This window comes from Heliangelus exortis, chromosome 4 (assembly GCF_036169615.1).
Source record: "Heliangelus exortis chromosome 4, bHelExo1.hap1, whole genome shotgun sequence".
Classification (NCBI taxonomy): Eukaryota; Metazoa; Chordata; class Aves; order Apodiformes; family Trochilidae; genus Heliangelus; species Heliangelus exortis.
In genome coordinates this window covers 39,764,959-39,784,608 of record NC_092425.1, presented here as the reverse complement: position 1 = coordinate 39,784,608, position 19,650 = coordinate 39,764,959, and the positions used below count along the sequence as shown (strand labels likewise).

The window sequence follows — 19,650 nt, the reverse complement described above, 5'->3', positions numbered from 1 at the left end:
AGGAGCCTGGTGCTTGTATAGACTTCTAATTTAAATACCCTCTCTTAGACCAAGTGGCTGAGAGTGGATAGAACAGAGAACTCAAACATCCTGAGGGAGACCAAACTACTACCAGGCTATTCCAAATCATTATTTTTTGCTTTTGGGGCAAAATTTCATTCATTTTTTCCCCCCCACTCAAGCTTCCTGCAATAACGTTCCTTGATATTTAGTCTGCTTCATCTCAGAATGGATTTCATAATGTTCTCTCCCACCTTATTTAATAATTCTTTATGCTCTTCCTGCTTCAGTTGGGAAACTGCAGATCCTAAATGTCTCCAGGGGAGAGGGATCTGACAGGTCCTGGTTATCTGTCTACTCCTTACAGACTAGGTCTGGCTCAGCTAGCAGCAGAAACAGATTTTACAGCAGCTTCTGAGATATTTTACTAAGTTTCCACATACAGCAAAATACTTCTCTGGTCTTACATACATTTCCTTTTATTCTCCTCCCCAAGCCCCTTAACAATTTCATTCTGAATGTGAAGTTTGCAGCTCTGATATACAACAATAAGAGCTTTGCTCAACAGATGGCTAAGTCTAAACCTGCCCATTACCTGCTGAGATTAAGACAACAAATCAACCCTGGCCCTGAAAGGATCTTCTGCATGGTGCTCAAACATCAGCCTAAAGAATTTTAAAAGCGTAACACGGGGTTTTCAAGAAACACCACAAACCTGTCCCACCCTTTATTTTTATAACTGATTAGCAATAAAGGGCATAACATTTAAATAGAACCAAATACTGCTTTGTCAGCTGCACCAGAACAAGCTGATAATCTGCAAGCAAACATGATAATAATGTCGCTGCTGGTTTGATTTTTTTTTTTTTAACCACTGTGTACTCAAGAGCTCAGACGTAGAGAGAAGAGGGAAAGAAGAGGGAAACACCATTGATCTGTCTAAATTGAAACTCGTGATGTTGTTTCCTTGGTTAGCACAGACTCTGTTTGCTATTCCCCATTCTTTCCTAACAGGGAACAGATCAATTCTCCAGCAGTTGGAAACTTGCCTGATTCTTTCATTCGGCTGCAAAAACCAGGGAAGCAGGAACAGGAGTAAAAAAAAAAAATCAAAACACAAAGAAACACCTAACTTGTGTAATTACTGTTGCAAAAGAAACATTTCAGCTTCTAGACAGCTTGTAAGACACAGTTAAAACATGTGGCAGGAAAAGCCAGACAAGCTTTTAATGTAGCTGCTGTTACTCCTGTGTGAGTTTTTCCTGTCTCACAGGAAGGAAAAGGAGATGCTGTAGGGATGTGAGCTCTCTCACTACAGTCCTGCCATCAGAAGGTGGGCACAGAAGCCATCCACCATGGACATGGATGCTATTTCCATGGAGTACCCTGCATATATGTCACTCCTTGAAATAGTTCAGTGCCAGTGGCTACTGGTTTGATGTGGTCTCAACAAGATGGTGTCAATGGTGCATTCTGTAGATCTGAGAGACTTTTTCCAAATCTCTGTTTTGAGAGAAGTACAATTTCAGTGATTTCCTCCATTCAGACTCTTACAGCTGGTTTTTGTTACTACAGTTTCCTGTTCCACCTCCCACAGCATTCAACCAAGGCACAAAATTCATTCCTGAAGCTCCTTAAGCTGCTCTCCCCATCTCGTTTCTCCTCATATTTCTGCAAGACCAGAACATCATGTTATCCAAGGCTCGGTTCTGCCCCGTGACCCCCACATCCTCGTGGTTTAGTTTATCTTTTAATCCTTTTGATTAGTCTTTATTTCTCGTTAGGTGCAAAGCACTACCACAGCATCCTGCTGGCTGCAATTATCCCAGCCTCAGTGTTGCCTGAAACCCTTGTTATAACTCTTTATCTCCTTTGTGCAGAGTAATTTAAGCCTAATTCTAGCTGGAATTAATGTGCTGTTCCTCATCTCTTTCTGGGACATCACCTTAGGCCCAACACCTTAACCCCAAACCCACAAGTCTGTTTAGCACAGCAGCCCCTGTGACATTCAGGACTCATTAAATGACCTCTGTCTTGACCTACATTGGCTGATTAAAGCCTGCCTGCCATCCTTTGTGGGCCAGGATATATTAAGGACAAGATAATCAAGGCAGAGGTTATGTTGCAGGACATTTACGTGCACATCTTTGCTGTGATTCATGCCTGCACACAGTCCCACAGAAGCCACAGCCCTCTCTGGCCAGATCAAGACTTGTTTGTAAGTCAAGTCTGACTGACCACAGACTTTGGAGATAGCAGATTCTGTAAGATATTATCTGCAGGCTTTGGCTTCTCTGTTGTGGTGGGCAACACCTGAAAGGGAACATAGAGAAGATTCCAAGTGTGTTTGCTCACTGACCACCCAAACCCATCCTAATTCTCCATCACCTCTAAAGGTGAAGTGATCTCAGCTACTGATAGGAATTGTTCTCTCCAAGTTGTCAAGGAAATGCGTGGAGATCAAAGCAAGGGAGCTTGTAGATATGAGTAGTGAAAAGGGTAATGTGACAGCTTCAAATACCTCCAGAGACTGAGAACAAGACCTCACAGCTTCTGGTCATATGCTGCTTAACTTTTTTTTTCCCAAAACCCAAGGAGAGTGAGATCTGGCTGGGACTTGCTTTTAAGCTGCCCTCTTCTCTACAACATGTTCTTTCATGTTTGCAAGGATTACCTTGAAATACTGACAGCTTGGCAGACAAAACATTTTTAACTATAGTTGCTCCTCCTCAAGGTTACTGTTAGGTGGTTTTTTGCATCAAATGGATCATCCACTCAGTTTCTGTAGCAGTGAAGGATGAATCCAACCCCTTTGTCTAAGTGGAAAAGTTGCTATCAGTCTTTTCAAAGTGTTCTGGCAATAGACACTGTGTTATGATCTCATTCTATTTGTTTCATCTGCACAAGAGCTCCAATAAGTTATTTTTTTTTAATCCTGTTTGAAAAAAAGCTTGCAATTAAAAAAAAAAAATTATACTGGGATAGCTTTCTATTTCAGAATCTCTGGTTGCTTTTCACCTGGAAATTCAGGCATCTTCCAGTATTACCTAGCTCTTCTTCCTTTTAAACTTCAATTAAAAATGTGTAGCTGTGGTGTGACCACAAAAAAAAAACCCCAAATAAACCAACCTTGCCTGTTTGTAAATTAAAAAGCAGTAATAAAGTAATAGAACACTAACAAGCATTTATTCCCCAAACTTCTTAGCATAACACTGGATCCTTGTACACTTTTAACAAGCTGATTTGACAACTCCTTAGTTAAACAAATCTTTCTATTTCCCTCTACCCATTGTCTGTGGTCTGCTCATAGAATTTCTTTATAGTAAAAGTCCAGGATGAGTCAGAAGATTTGCTCTTTAACACCAGGGCTGGGAATGAGGAACAACTTCTGGCTGTGTCCCTGGGTAGGATTTTTCTGTTTCATTGCAGTGGGAAGAGTAGAGAAAACTCCTCACTCCATTACATGCTCACTTTCTGCATATTTTATGGATCAGTTTTGTCTGATTTGAAGATACAAGTAGAGATAAACTGTTTTTAAGCAAATTGGGGATTACAGCCTAACACCAGAAATAAGGAGTTATTTTCTGCTTCTTACCTGCCCTTGTTTTTTGCTGTGAAGGAGGACTCAAGATTAATTTTCAGGGATTTTCTGTACATTTGTGGAACCCATAATTTTTAGGTTTTGTTACCTTAACATAAGACTCAGTGAGGAAACACAGACCCCTGTGGTCCAGATTTAACCATGTGGTTAGGATCTGACATTGGATGAGGGACCCCAGCCCATGCTTCAGCACAGTGCTACCCAAGAAGTTTTCTTTCAGAAAAAAAACCACAACCAAACCAAGGCAAGGCACAGATTACCAGAATAGAGAAGCATATTTTTCTGTCTTTCAGTTTTCTGTCTACAGCCACTTTCCTCTTCCTCTGCCCTTGCCCTCTCACAGCTGTACAAAACAGATAGAATCTCATCCTCAGGCTGAAAACTAAAATACTTCCCCAAAGTTAGGAGGAAAGGAAGGGATAAATGGGGTATACAAGGATGGGAAGAACAGGAACTTATAGGGAGAGAGCTAATACTGTCCTGACTGGGAGATGTCAGGTTTTGGTGCTTAAGGAGCAAAGAGGGCTCCATGCAGAAGCCAGCATCAGCTCTCCTGTTCCCTGCCAGTACAAAGCAAACCATGTAACCAGTGTAGATATCTGAGGCTGTTGGAAACATTTGGATTTAATACACATTTTTCTCATCTCCTTATATTACAGTTAAAATACATCCTGTGGGACAGTCCACCCAAAACAAGAGAGAAATACTGCCAGGCTGCAGTTCCCAGCCAGCCTGACTTCCAGCCTCAGAGCTTTGAGCAAGTGGATTTTTTTAGCTCTTCCAAATAAAATATTTTGGGGTTTGAGCTGTTACATAGTACTCCAAAACACTGTGGATAACTGAATAGACCATTTCTGAAAAAAGTATATATGCATAAGGTTCCAAGATAGCACATGGGTAGGTGTTAGGATATTTATACCAGACCCCACGTTTATGCAAGGAGCTGAAACTCCACATGATTTTTTTTTTTAATCATAAGCATTTTACTGTGCTTGAAGACAGAAGCAATTTGCAATAAAGCCCCTTGCCAAGTCAGCATATGATTAATCCATACTTACAGCCATTAAAGAAAGCATTAGAGAACCTGTTGTCCCCAAGGACTGCAGTGGTTACAGACAGTGCCTTCCAAAGATAAAAGCTTGTAGCATTGCACACACAGACTCCTTGCAATCACAAGATTTCCCTTACAAATAATTTTTTTTAAAATCAGTAAACAGCTGAGTGATCCTCAGCTGTGCTAACACTCATGACAAGTGATGAGAAACTGAGAAAACTCTTCCTTTCCTCCCAGTCAGCAGAAAGGACTCAGGACAGGGATAGGAAAGCCAGCCAAGCCCTGTCTGCAAGGAAGGTTCAGGCAGTGCCTGGGTGATGGAGGGGGGAGAAGTGTCCCAGGATGCCAGAAACTCCTGAGGTCTCACTGTCCCTCTGGATCGCTGGCACCAAAGACATCACAAAACCCACCTCCCTTCACCAAGAAAACTCTCTGTGTCTTGCACTTTTGATGACTTGATCAGTGCTCAACTTTTCCCTGTGTGGAAGGAGCTGAATGGTGCAGAAGGAACCAAGTCAGGTGGGAGGTGAAGAAGTGCAGGGCAGCATAGTTAATCTGGTTGTTTAATATTAAACAATTAAGTGTACTAGAATGAAGATGAAAGAGCAAGATAGGCATAGTAAGTCTCTAGACAAAGCATGCATTTATTTGCTTTGTTTCATTAGGTTGCCTGTCAATCTGTTTTATTGCAACACAAGCCTTAAAAAGACAATAGCTCCTACCTTAAAAAGCCTTTGGGCTAGGGAAAAAAACCAAAAACCAAACAACAAAACCACAGCTTTATGGATTTGACATTAAACACACTAACAAAGAATTGGTATTCATTGAAATATCCAGTTCTGCATTTGCTGGTTTTTGTTTGATCTTACCTTATAGAGAGCTCTGAGGAAGACACAAGCTGAATACTGAGAGAGGAAACATCTAAGAAATCCTGCATTTTTCAGCCTCAGTCACTCAGATGTTAACAACTTCATTACATTTGAAGCTGACTCCAGAACCTAGTTAGTTGTTTCAGAACTCTCTTAAAAATCAGCATCTTTGCCAGGCTGGATTTTACTGGAACTCAACCTTGGGGCTCACAAGAGATTGGCAACTCCCACAGACTCAGCCAAAGTGACCCCTCACAGGTTGAAGAGAGAGAGAACACTGTTGTATTTAACTTAGTGCTTCTCTGAGAGCTCTGAGTGTGCTTCTTTGAACATCTGCCAGATCTTCTGGCTTGGAACCAGGAGACTATAAGAGCAATGCCAGTAACACTTAGGGGTGAGACACCCTTTTTCCCAAAGAGCCATTATCACTGATATTAAATATTTACACAGTAGCAACTGCAAGCCCTTGGGTTAGCATTCTGCTCCACTGTCCACTAGAGAAATAGTCTCTTGGTAGAGCATCCCCAGCATTTTGGAGGGAAGAAAATCAGATGAGAACAACAATCAACCCAGTTAGTCACTTGCATCTCAGCCTGCTGGAACCAGTAAAGGCTGAAGGATTTTAAGAAGCACTGAACATTTTCCTGTGCCATGAAGTTTGCATCTCAGGACTATGCAAATTCTTCAGAAAAGGGCATATAGGATGGACAGAGAGCCACAGAGCATGCTGCCAAGTTTGTCTGGTGTAATCACTTCATTCTTACTGCTTTGGAGACAAACCTCTGAAACCTTCTGAGAAGACACCACCAGCAGATGTTTTGTGGGGTTTTTTTGGGGGACATACTAGCACCCACTGCCTGTTTTTTTTTTTTCTCCCCTAAAAAAACCCAAGACACTTATGATCCATCACACCTAAGCCTAAGAAGTGGGAAAGCTGGCACCAGCAGCAGGAAAGTTGGAAAGTCTCCAGTTCTTGCACAGAGCAGGCTTAGGCTATGGGACACTTGGAAAGGCACCACTCCAACCTGCACAGCAATGAAGATGAGGTTCATTAGAGAGAAAAAACCCCAAAACATAGCTAAGGGAAAGCTTGAGGGTGTGGAATATCTGGCACTCCAGTACAAAGCCAGGTTCATAGCTTGCAATACTCTTGTTAAACAAACACAAGACAGGATGCTGTTTGTGTCATCTTCTGCAGAGCAACACATCCCTACACCTGAGAGCAGCCAGCAGCCTGTGAGTTTGGCTGAGAAAAATCACAGAATCCTTTGAAAGTCATAGAATCATAAATGACAGGTTGGAAGGGATCCCAAGGATCATCTGGTCCAACCTTTCTAGGTAGGAACAATGGTTTCCATGAGTTGGCTCAGCATCACTTCAAGCTGAGTCTAAAAAGTGTGGAGTGTAAGAGAATCTACCACTTCCCTGGGGAGATTGTTCCCATGTCTGACTGGTCTCAGGGTGACAAATTTTCTTCTGATGTGCAATTGGGACCTTCACAGGAGTAACCTGCACTGGTAAAGAGGGCATTGAAGATGCTCCTTCAACTACATGGCCACAGGTGGTTTTTTTGATTTTTTTTTTCAGCTTTTTTTTCATGCTGCTTTGAGGCATGCTTAGCATGGGGTATGCAATAAGTGCATCTGCTCAGAGAGCTTCTCAGAGGAGACTGATGTTTGAGACCATTAATCTCCCCTTAACTGAGCCCAAACTGAGCACTGTGGGTTCTGCAGAGGCTGCAGAGTTAGGAACCAAGGACATTTGTCCTTGGAGCTATCAGTTTCACACCAGTGAGTTTAAAACTGAAGTTTGCTGGGCTTTTAGAAGGTCGGCTTTGAATGTTCCAATTCCATCTAAATCCCCTGTTGAATTAAACCCAATATGCCAAATTAAACCCAATTAATCCTGTTAATCTGCAGTCACTAACTGGCTCCAGAGTGGCAGGAGATGGACATGGAGAGGCTCCAAGCTGGCTGAGGGACAGGAGGCAGTGTTAGGGACATCAGCCCAGTGGACACAGAGCTGCCAGCAGGGAAGGGCACAGCACAGAACCAGCCCCCAAAACTTCCCCTTTGCCAGTGGGCTTGGAGGTGACACCAGCTCCCTGAGTTTTGGGTCCTGCAGAAGCAGCTGCAGGTAGGAAAAAAATAATAAAAAAAAGGCTGTGCACAGATTACACCAAAATAAAGCTGAAGGAGTTTTCCTAGGAGCTCACATACATTGAGAACTCAAGATGTTGCAAATATTGCATCAAAGGCTGTCAAGCCTCTTGTTGGGCACAGCAGGCTGAGTTCAGGTACATTCTGGAAGGAGATTGGCCCTAGGTGGAAAAAATACCCAAGTATTCAACCCAGTTGTTAATCCCTGATCTCAAGAGACATCATGGCCCTCAGCAAGCTGACCCCTGTACTAAAATTCCTTCTCTGGGGGACTGCATGAGGGCTTAATCCAGACACTAAAACTCTGATGGAATAGTAGAAGAAACTTGTTGAAACAGTGGAAGAAATTTAATGCATTTCGTACTTCCTCAGTCCAGACAATATACCTTTATTTCCCACAGTGAATCTTTTTATATATATATTTAACTTTCTGCTGAACAAGACCAAGCCATGTTCAGTTTTGGAGCAGTACAATTTACAGAGCTATGTGGATTAATTTCTATAAAGCTTTACACGAGCACAGTATTGAAAAAAAAAGCCATAAAAATCTGTATATATAAAGCAGTGTTACATTCATACACAGAAAGAGAAACCCTAGAAGATAAGTGAATAACCTCAGCTTGGTTCCAGTGTATAGTATTTGTATTTTGAGAAATTAAAAACCTAACTTTTAAGCTACTTTCCCTTGAAAGAACTATGTTAACTATACACAGATGTTTACTTGACTTTGTAAAAACCACATTTATTTCATAATGCAGTATTTATGTAACAGATATTTCTGCTCCTGTCTATTAGTCTTTACATTGGCAGTCACTGAATGCTCCTTTTTATGAAGATTATTTGCACCAAACCAGTTTAGTCTTGCAGGAGAACTTTCTTTTCTGATACTACTAAATGCATGTTCATGTGAGAGGTAGCACTACCAAACTATATTATGTTAATAAATATGCTGCATTATGCATAAGGGGATGAATTAAGATGTTATGGAATAAAAATATACCTCTGGGGTTTATAGTAAATGCAAAGTTTTATTGAAGAATAAATTGTGATTAATTTTCTGTCTCAAAGGATGGAAGTTTTGGGGTTCTCAGTGCTGATGCCAACAGCCACAGTGTCAGGTACCCAGCAGCTGTAGCAGCTACAACATTATCCAAAGGAAAAGACCCCTCCTGAAAGTTGTGCAAGTGCTGGAGGTAGGTCAGGGAACAGAAATATTTCAAGATATTTTTTTAAATGAATATTTTTTTAAAATAGTTTTAAAAATTTTGTGAGGTTTCTTTTTTGATCTAGAAGCCATATCCTGAGTCATTGGAACAGAGCAACAGATAGAAAGGTGAACACACAAGTGGAAGAAAGACCTCATGTCTGATGAGAGCCAAGATAGTGCCAGTAAATATGTTTTAAGAAAAAAAGAAAAATCAAACTTGCAAGTTAAACCTTTGCCTGAAATACTAGAAAAAAACCCATACAGATATGGAGATATTGAAGTAATTCTAATGTATGCCCCAATTCACCATCCCAGCTTGCAAGGAGCCAACCAAATATATATAAAAAAACCCCAAGTATTTTAGGAGATATAATATCCTACTTACTGTATTCTTAACTCAGGCTGACATTTATTTTCTTCCACATCCTTTCATTGAATCTTCTGTTTCTCCTCTTGAGCACTTCCAGCCCTCTTTTATACCACTTGTCCTAGGAGTGTTAGTCCATCTGTAATCCAGACAAACTGACTAATTAAACAAAGCAGTTCAGCTGCATTCCCTCTGCTCAACTGTTCCTGGAAGGGGAGGAACTCTTAACCCCATTCTGAGAGGAAGTTTCACACCTAGTGACTACTGGGGAAAAGGAATCAATTTCTTTCAGCTATGGAGGCTGCTCCTGAAAAATAAAAATTAAAATATAATAGGAATAATATTCAATTTATATTCATTTCAATAAATTTCAATAAAGCAAAACCAACATAAAAGTTGCTGTTTATTCAGTATTTTCAGAAGTGCTCTGCTTTCAAACAGGGTAAAATTAGGCAAAATTAAGTATTAAAAAATGGTTGGTGACTTCTGTAGAAACATGAGAAACTAATCCTGATTTTTTTCCACAGTGCTTACATCTTATATTTCAGCTTTAGTTGATGGTAGGAATTTAGCTACCCTGAGAAAAGGACACAGATTCCCAATTAAAACTCCCACCACCTGGAGAAAGTCCTGAATTAAGAGTTAGAACTCTGAGAACTTTCCAGCATGTCATCAGTTTGATTCCTCACTGTTCTAACAGATCTCCATGTGAGTAATTGCTGCTCTTAAAACATGATTACAGAAGAAAGAGTAATGGCAGCCTGGGCTGGAAGTCAAGAAAAGTGGTACTGGATGATGTCTTGGCATTTGTGATGCTGCCTCTGCAATATCCTTGAAAGTTCTGGGGCCCCTGGGACAAGAGTGAGATGTGGATCAGATGGATGGGATCTCAGCTGAGGGCTCTGAAGATGCTTGAGGGGTCAAAGCACCAGAAGCAGAGGGTGAGGATGCTCCTCCAGGCTTTGCTGAGTCTGAAGAAGAGAGAAGTGAATTTAATTGCTGCTTTCCATTTCTTGAAGGAGGAGATGGCCAAGTTCTTCTCAAAGGCAAAGATCATGGGTGAAGGAGGGAAAATTCTGGTTGGATGTGTGAAAAGGCAGAGTTCAAAATGGTTAGGGAAGCACTGGAAAAAGGTACCTGGAGAAGCTTCTGAGCAACCTGATTTAACCTTGGAGTTACCATCATAGAGTTTGTCCAGGAAGCTGGGCCAGTTGAAGTCCTAAAATCTTAATTATTTTATTATTATTTCATTATTATTTCATTATTATTTCATTTATTATGCACACAATGATGTCATGATTGTATGACAATGAGTTTTTAAGAGATGTATCAATTGAAAATATAAATTACACAAATTCTTTAGGAAATAAATCCCATTACCCCAAAAAAATGCTTTCTCCCCGGCATATTTCAATAACTCTTAGGGCTTTTCCTGAATATTAAAAAAAAAAAGCTGTCAGCCCACAGCTTGGACAGGAGCACCCTGTGCTGGGTTAGGAACTGGCTGGAGGGCCATGCCCAGAGAGTGGTGCTGAACGGGGCTGCATCAAAATGGCGGCCATGGTGTACCCCAGGGATCAGTGTTGGGCCCAGTTCTGTTTAATATCTTTAGTGATGATTTAGATGAGGGGATTGAGTCCATCAGCAAATTTGCAGATGACACTAAGCTGGGGGGGAAGTGTGGATCAGCTGGAAGGCAGGAGGGCTCTGCAGAGGGACCTGGACAGACTGGAGAGTTGGGCTGATCCCAACGGGATGAGGTTCAACAAGGCCAAGTGCCGGGTCCTGCACTTTGGCCACAACAACCCCATGGGGAGCTCCAGGCTGGGCACAGAGTGGCAGAAAGGGAGCTGGGAGTCTGGATTGCCAGGAAGCTGAAGAGGAGCCAGCAGTGTGCCCAGGTGGCCAAGAAGGCCAATGGCATCCTGGGCTGGCTCAGGAAGAGCGTGGCCAGCAGGTCCAGGGAAGGGATTCTGCCCCTGTGCTCAGCCCTGGGGAGGCCACAGCTTGAGTCCTGTGTCCAGTTCTGGGCCCCTCAGCTCAGGAAGGAGATTGAGGTGCTGGAGCAGGTCCAGAGAAGAGCAAGGAGGCTGGGAAGGGATCCAGCACAAGTCCTGTGAGGAAGGGCTGAGGGAGCTGGGGGTGTTGAGGCTGGAGAAGAGGAGGCTCAGGGGAGACCTCATCACTCTCTACAACTCCCTGAAAGGAGGTTGGAGCCAGGGGGGGGTTGGGCTCTTTTCCCAGGCAACTCTCAGCAAGACAAGAGGGCACAAGAGGTCTCAAGTTGTGCCAGGGGAGGTTTAGGTTGGACATGAGAAAGAATTTCTTTCCAGAGAGGGTGATCAGCCATTGGAATGGGCTGCCCAGGGAAGGGGTGGATTCTCCATCCCTGGAGATATTTCAAAAGAGCCTGGATGTGGCACTCAGTGCCATGGGCTGGGAACTGCAGCGGGAGTGGATCAAGGGTTGGACTTGATGAGCTCTGAGGTCTCTTCCAACCCAGCCAATTCTATGATTCTATGATTCTATGATAAAGACCACAAAAACAACTAAAGTAATGAAACCATTGGTATTGGCATAGTGACACCTGTCTACTGTAGCTCCAGCCTCAATGTCAGTCAGCATGAGAAATATATTTGTACAAATCCTAAATCTCTCTGATTAAATCTAGAAATGAAATAAAGTCTTGAGGAAAACACATCACCAGCCAAAGAATATTTCAGGATATTCATCATTCTCCACTAGACTGTGAACTGCTGGACTTTTAACCAGTACAAGTGGTCTGCCAGTCATATTTTCCTTACATCTTGAAGTTTGCCAAGGGCAAATGAAAATTTGAGCACTTTTTTGAGTGGCTGCATAAGCATAAGCAAGTAGAGCAGCTTGAAGAGTTAACAGCAGGCAACTCACACAATAATCCTAGAAGTAAAGTAATTGATTTCTTGATATGTTTTAAGTAAAAAACCCTTTAAAATGTAGGAGTTGATGGGTCAGGATCTAAATTATTTTGTACTTCATTTCCTTATCTAAACGATAGAATTATCTGTACAGCAGGCAATCCCCCAAAATATAAATCCTAGTTGACAGACTTAAGCTAAATGAAGATGTTAACAGCTCATAGAGATTTTACTGTGTTTGAGGTCCAAATTCTGAATGTAACATGGATTCCATGACCTTGTGTAAAGTTTTGTTCCTGCTTCGTGCCCAGCTGCAGATGGAGGAAGCTTTTGGTACAGTCTGTAAACATGACCTGGGATAAGAGCTTAGAAATGGCCTGAATGTTGGAGCTGGATAATAATTATGAATTGTTTTCCTTTTAGAGATTATTTTGAACACATGGCTAATGATCTGGAGCAGTTCACAGAAAGCCAAGATGTGTTCACACCCTAACATTAACCTATTTCTGGTTTACACTCTTGTGATTATGTAGCTTACTTAATTAGAGAGAGATTTGTCTTTATCTCTTTTTTCCTGCTATTTGTTCGTTTAGTTTTCTCTATTTCTGGTCCAGCTACATCTAAAACTTAATTCCACATCCTTTTTTTCCTTCATTCCATAGAGTTGGGCACCAGCATATCACATATGCTCAAGAAGAGCCCTCATCCTCTGAAGTCCTGACCTCTCTCACTGAGAACCACCCAGCTGCCCCTGATAATCTTAAGTATCTTTTCCAACTTTTTTGGTGTTAAAGGGGGTGATATTTTGATTTTGTGAATAACAAAACAGAATTGAGGGGAGACTTTACCCCTTCTCTGGGAAAAATGAACTGCTGGTGGATCTTCAGATGCATTTTAAATTAAAGAAATCTCCAGGCTGAGATGTTATACATATGTTAGATAGTTGATTTACACAGCATTTAAGCACAGGAGGAATTTTACCTTTATCATCAATTTTTGCTTTGAGATGAGGAAACTGAGGTGGGGAAATCACAGGGTCCACAATTCTGATATTCACTCTCATGCTGCCCTACAATAAGACCTCACTGGAAAGAGGTTTTAAGGCTAGGAGTAGTTGTTCAATTCTGACCTCTCTTGGGCTTGAAGTGTCACTTTGGAGCACATACAGAAAGCATATTCAGGTCTGAACTCAAAAGCAGAGTCCATGTAAATGGAAACTGGGAAAAAAAGCAAAGTGAAAAGAAGAGAAAAATGACCCTCAAATGACAAAATAATTTATTGACAAAATTGGAAGTACAGGCCAGAATAAGCCCCTATTTACTAAAGACCACCCCTGTATCAGTCTCTTGGGAAGAGTCACTTGGCACAGTTAGAAATGTCACAGAATAATCATAGAATGAGGGAAAGGTTTGAATTGGAAGGGACCTTAAAGTGAAGTAAAATAAGCAACAGAGATTCTGTGTCCATATCTGGCATCCTTTCAAACCCTTCTCTTCTGGTTTGTGTGCATTGGATTCCTCCTGGTTTATCTGAAATTGATAGCTTGGGAGGTTGGAAGCCTTAGTGTCTGCACAATCCAGGGCTCCTAGAGAAATCCTTGGCATTCTCTGGTTTCTTTAGTACTCTCAAGGCCCATGTGCTATTTTTTCCCTTTGTTTTTCCCCCCAGAAAGGGGTGTCACTAATTCACTAAGGACTCTTTTCTCCTCTGGGAGAGCTCTCCCAGTGTACTGTAACAAAACATCTCTGAGTTTTCCCTCAAGGATAGAGGAAAACTGTGGAAGATGATGCCAGGAAACCTTGGCTTGAACAAGTCCACTCACCTCTGTTTTCAGGCAGTGAAAGCTGCTGCCATGTCTGAGTAAATTGTGTTTTTCTGTTTATTTCAGCCTCTTGCTTATATATGGATAATTTTTTTTTTTAATTCTTTAAAAGCCATTCTCACCTATCCAGTCCAGCTGGCCTATTTTTCACTTAACAGTCACAGCTGAGAGGTGATGGATTCTTTTCCTTTATCTATAAATGTGAATCACTGGAAAACAGGGCATTTTGTAAGCACAGGGGTTATAGCATTCTCTTCCTACTAGAACCTGGAGTTGTTAATCAGAGTCTGTGTTTGTAAAAACATTTAAAAAACCATGTTGACTAGACATGCTGCCAGATGTTGGTGGGTTTATTGTGGATTATTCTCAGATTTGGCTGAGAAAATATAAACACAAGTTAATGTGGTTATCAGGCTGGGAACCCCTGTGGTTCCCTACAACCCATTTGCTATGGTACAGGTGGGAGGGCTGAGCTCAGAGCTGATGTTACTAGCAGTGTAACTCACTCATTTTGTTATCCAGAATGCATGGAAAGGCAAGGATCCATGGGAACACACTGGCTTTTTTTCCTTCACTGGAAAAGAAACATGAGGATTGGGAAAAAATTGCCCATAGTGAAGTGCCATTGATGTGCAAGAGTAAGAAATCACCTCTCATCTCATCCATGCAACCTTATGATTGCACTGAAAAAAACTCCACTACTCCAACTCAGATGTTATTATTAAATGTACTGATATTTCTGGGAGGTCTTTTTGTATAAGGACTATGGTATACTCTTGAACTGTAAAATTCTGTACTCTTTTACAGTTCTACAATACAGAGACTTGGTCTTCGTTCAACCTTGACCTGATATTAGTGGTCTTAATATGTCTTAATTCATAGTGCCTTAAGAATCCTGGTTTCTTTCAGCATCCTACATTTTGGGGATGACAAATCTGAAAATAAAAATACCCATAGATAAATGTCTTTTGGTTGTATTTCCCAGGAATTTTCAAACACATTTTAAATTCTTGAACACCAGAAATTTTTTATTTTTGGAGGAAAAAAAAAAAAAGAGTTCATTTTTTGGGAATCATAGAATGATAGAACAGCCCAGGTTGGAAGGAATATCAGATCATCTGGTCAAACCCTTTGTGGGAAAGATGAGATTATTTAACATCCTTTCCAACTTGCACCTTGAAAACCTCCTGTGTTGGGAGCTCTGCTGCATCCCTGGGGAGGTTCTTGCAGTGTTCACGTGCTCCCACTGTAATAAATTTCTTTCTTCTGTTGAAGTAAAATCTTCCCTTGTGCAACTGTTACCTCTTGAACCTTTGTCTTCCCCTTGGTGCTCTTTGTGAAGAGAGAGCCTCTGCCCTCTTTGCACTCACCATTTAAAAACTGAAATACTGTGGTGAGGTCCCTTCTCTGTCTTTTCCAGGGAGAAAACCCCCAGGTCCTTCAGTCTTTCCTCATGGGGCAGATTCCCCAGACCTTTGATCATCAAATGTATTGAGTTAGAATCACCATGCAAATGAAAGGTATTCTGAGCCAATTTTTGCTTGCTGTCTTCACCTAATAAGAAAAAGACACATCCATGGTGTATGAAGCTGGACTTCAGTTCCATCCATTGCTTTTCTAGCACACTGTTAGAAGCTTTCCAAGACCAGCTATTAGCAGATGGAAAATTCTAGATTAGAGTTTAAGATATGGGATGTATGGCTCATTGTTGCTTGCTGTGGGATCAGCAGATTCTGCTGAAGAGTTTGCCATGACATAAAAAAATCTTTATATCAGCTACGGCCTCATAAACCATTCATGTCACGGAGCTCACAGAAAGAAAAAAGAAAAAGGGCAACATATATACATTGAAATGCCTACAAGAAGAGGGTTATTTTAGGTAGCTAGGATGTAGTTTATGGGCAATAAAACCATAAACTTTGCTCTGAGTGTCATGGTTTTATGTGGGTCTAGAAGAAGGGCAAAAGGAGAAGCTGGGAGCTCCAGCCCCGTCAGTCTGACCTGGGTGGCAGGGATGGAGCAGATCACCTTGGGTGCCATCACATGGCAGGTACAGCACAACCAGGTCATCAGGTGCACCCAAGTGTGGGTTTATGAAAGGCAGGTCCTGCTTGACTAACCTGATCTCCTTTTGTAACCAGGTGACCCACTTTGTGGATGAGGGAAAGGCTGGGGTTGTTGTCTACAACCCACAAAGTGGGTTGTAACTGTCCCCCTGTTCTTGGCACTGGTGAGGCTGCATCTCCAGTAGTGTGTCCAGTTCTGGGCCCCTCACTGCAAGGAGGACATTGAGGAGATGGAGAGTGTCCAGAGAAGGGCAATGAAGGTGGTGAAAGCTCTAGGGCACAAGGTTGTTTAATCTGTAGAAAAGGAGGTTGTGGGGAGACCCTTTTGCTCTCTGCAACTGCCTGAAATGAGGCTGCAGGGAGGTGGAGGTTGGTCTCTTCTCCCAGCTAAGAAGTGATAGAACAAAAAGAAATGGCCTCAAATGGTGCCAGGAGAGGTTAAGATTGGATATCAAGAAAAATGTCTTCATCAAAAGGATTGTCAGACACTGGAACAGGCTGCCCAGAGAAGTGCTTGAGTCACCATCCCTGGAGGTATCTAAAAGATGTGTGGATGCCTGGGGACATGGTTGAGTGGTGGATTTGGCAGGGTTGGGCTTACAGTTGGACTTGATCTGAAGGATCTTTTCCAACCAAAACAATTCCACAATTACATGATTCTGTGACTTTCTTATATGCAGTTCTTTTGTGTGACACCAAAAACCACACACTCCTGTCACCCTTGACTTTCTACTTCATAAAATGTGACTCCTCCTTTGTACTCATCCACGACAATAATAGATAAAGAACGCAGCTGACCTCCACCTCCCATATCTAGGCTTTTAAAAAGGGTTTTCCTTCAACTTTGCTGGAAGATAGGACTTTTGCTGAGAGAGTTTTGGGACTGGAAGCTTGTGGAGGATGCAAAAATGACCAAACTTTTGTCTTCTCACATATGAAAAGCACCTTGAGCATGGTTACACTACATCAATGCAATCTGAGCAGTTTCCAACCCTGCTCTGTCTGGTTTTAGGCCCCAGTTATCACTTCTATGTTAATGGTTTATACTGAACTTTCCCTTTGGGTTCTGCAAGATATTGATTAATGAAGTACCTAATTCATTCTCATTGAGTTCCTATCAATTAAGATCTGAGAAGATGAACTTGTGGAACAGCCTGCAGTGTATGGAAGCTCTGTCCAGCATTTAGCAGGTCAGAGGTTTTAGCCTTATAATTTTCTTTGGCTTCCTAGGTCATTACATTTTGTATATGACAATAAATTACATGCATTATACATTTTAATGTAAAAAGCCAAGTCCCCCTCCTTCATCAGGCTGCTCTAAGTGCAGCTTAGTTCCTCCACTGAATTTTTATCTGGCTGAGGACCAAACCCTCTTTGTTTTTTTCTCTCTCCTGCCAAAGTCTTCCTGTGCTAGATGGACTCCTTTCTCTTCTAAAATCTAGTTTCTTTGTTCAGATCCCAATTATGTCTTATAACTCCAAGGCCTCTTCTGAGGGGTAAAAAAATTATATTCTGACTGATGCCAGCTCCTGACAATTCAGCTCACTGGTCACAGTGCAATTGTTAATAAATCTTTTTAAGGTTGAGAAGAATGTGTTTGTTCAGCCTTGAGAAGAAAAGGCTTAGAGGAGACCTTATTATGATGTTCCTGTACTTAAAGGGGGCTACAAATCAGCTGGAGACTCCCTGGTCACAAGGAGTCACCTGGACAGGACAAGGGGCAATGGGCACAAGGTGCTCCTGGGGAGATTCCAATGGGACACAAGAGGGAAATTTTTCCCCATGAGGACAGTCAGACCTTGGAATGGTCTCCCAGGGGAAGGGGGGGATTCCCCCACTTTGGAAAGTTTGAAGTCTCAGTTTGACAGGTGCTGAGACATCTCAGATAAACAATAATATCAGAAGGGTTGGAGCAGGGGATCCTTGAGGTCCCTTCCAACCTGAAATCCTGGGATTCTGTGATTTATTTTTCCTGTAATAGAAGTAACTACCCCATTGTGATGAAAGGGACTGCTATGGGGTCGGTAAGAGAAGAACTCAGGCAATGGAGTAAAAATACAAATGTAAACCGATTTTTTTCCTTGTTTATTAAAAATCAGATCTGTTACTAATACCAGATATTACTGATAATATCACAGTTATTATCAAGTGGCAACAACAGACTGCTTTAAGGACCAGCACACAGGTAATCCTTGGGATTCTTTTCCTGGCCCAATGTTCCAGCTTAAGGATAGGAATTTCCTTTCTCAGAGTTCCTGTTCTTTTCCCCTAATTCCAGCTTCTGGGACAGAGAATGCAAAAATACTTTGCTAGTTCAGTCAGTTCTCAGCTGGTGAAATAGGCCATGGGACTTAGCAAGAGCTAATGCAAAATGGAGTAGCCATTTCTATCACTTTTTACTGGACTCAGACCCATAGATTCTTGGGGAAGAGCTGTGATCAACTCAAATCACAGTCTTTTAGAAGCAGATTCAGAAATATACTGGGTAAAATGAAGGGATACTTCAATACTGTGCAAAGAATAGAAGTTGGTATAGGGCCTCACAGTCCACCTTGAAAGAATCTATGTAGGATTAAGTTCCTCTTAGTTGTAGAATAACTCCTTGTAAATGACAGGAGTTGGTCACAGTTTCTAGGGTAGAAGCTACACCATAAATATCAAGGAAACCACTGGCATTGCTGCTTGTTGAGATTTTAATAGGTTTCAATGTTCACATGAGGACAGTATATTCCTACAGATCTGTAGCAATAAACTGCCAAATAAATGCTTTAGGAACAAAAGAAAAAAAAGAAAAAAAAATCAGGCTTTTGCTTGCTTGCTTTCTGAACTTAAAAATACACTTTCAGAAAGCCTGCAGCCAGCACAGGGGCTGTGGGTACACACCTGACACTGAACAGAACAGCACCAAGGTGTTATATCTGCAGAAATAACATCATTCTTCATCTTCTCCTTCAGCTGCAGAGTCTCTTACTCTGAACGACTTCATCAAGAACTCTCTACTGCAAGATTGCTGGAAGAAAGCTCAGGTTATGAGATTAGAGCTTTGCACAAGCCTTAGCCATGGGATTTCTCCCTGAAATGAAATTAATACAGTTTATCCCCTGCTGTTCTTCTCCTAACAAGAAGCCACTTCAGTGGTTCCTCTGTCCCAGAGAGGGCTCCAATCACTGTGCTGCACTCTGCCTCCTGGGGGCAAGGCAGACAGAGTCACCATAGAATCCTAGAATTGGCTGGGTTGGAAGGGACCTCAGAGCTCATCAAGTCCAACCCTTGATCCACTCCCGCTGCAGTTCCCAGCCCATGGCACTGAGTGCCACATCCAGGCTCTTTTGAAATATCTCCAGGGATGGAGAATCCACCCCTTCCCTGGGCAGCCCATTCCAATGCCTGATCACCCTCTCCATAAAGAAATTCTTTCTCATGTCCAACCTAAACCTCCCCTGGCACAACTTGAGACCTCTTGTGCCCTCTTGTCTTGCTGAGAGTTGCCTGGGAAAAGAGCCCAACCCCCCCCTGGCTCCAACCTCCTTTCAGGGAGTTGGAGAGAGTGATGAGGTCTCCCCTGAGCCTCCTCTTCTCCAGCCTCAACACCCCCAGCTCCCTCAGCC

At 42.0% G+C, this 19,650-nt stretch overlaps 1 protein-coding gene and 1 long non-coding RNA gene across 4 annotated transcripts in view; both read right to left on the bottom strand.

Moving 5' to 3' along the window:
- Window positions 1–9,410, bottom strand: part of SLC2A9 (solute carrier family 2 member 9) — a 100,709-nt gene extending 91,299 nt beyond the window's left edge. For all 3 annotated transcript variants that reach the window (XM_071743964.1, XM_071743965.1, XM_071743963.1), the window contains exon 1: window positions 9,276–9,410. The gene's annotated coding sequence lies outside the window, so the exon portion shown is untranslated. The remainder of the gene's footprint in view (window positions 1–9,275) is intronic.
- Window positions 1–19,650, bottom strand: part of LOC139796177 (uncharacterized) — a 110,949-nt gene extending 91,299 nt beyond the window's left edge. The window contains exon 1 of the long non-coding RNA XR_011725871.1: window positions 19,254–19,650. This is a non-coding gene — a long non-coding RNA (uncharacterized lncRNA). The remainder of the gene's footprint in view (window positions 1–19,253) is intronic.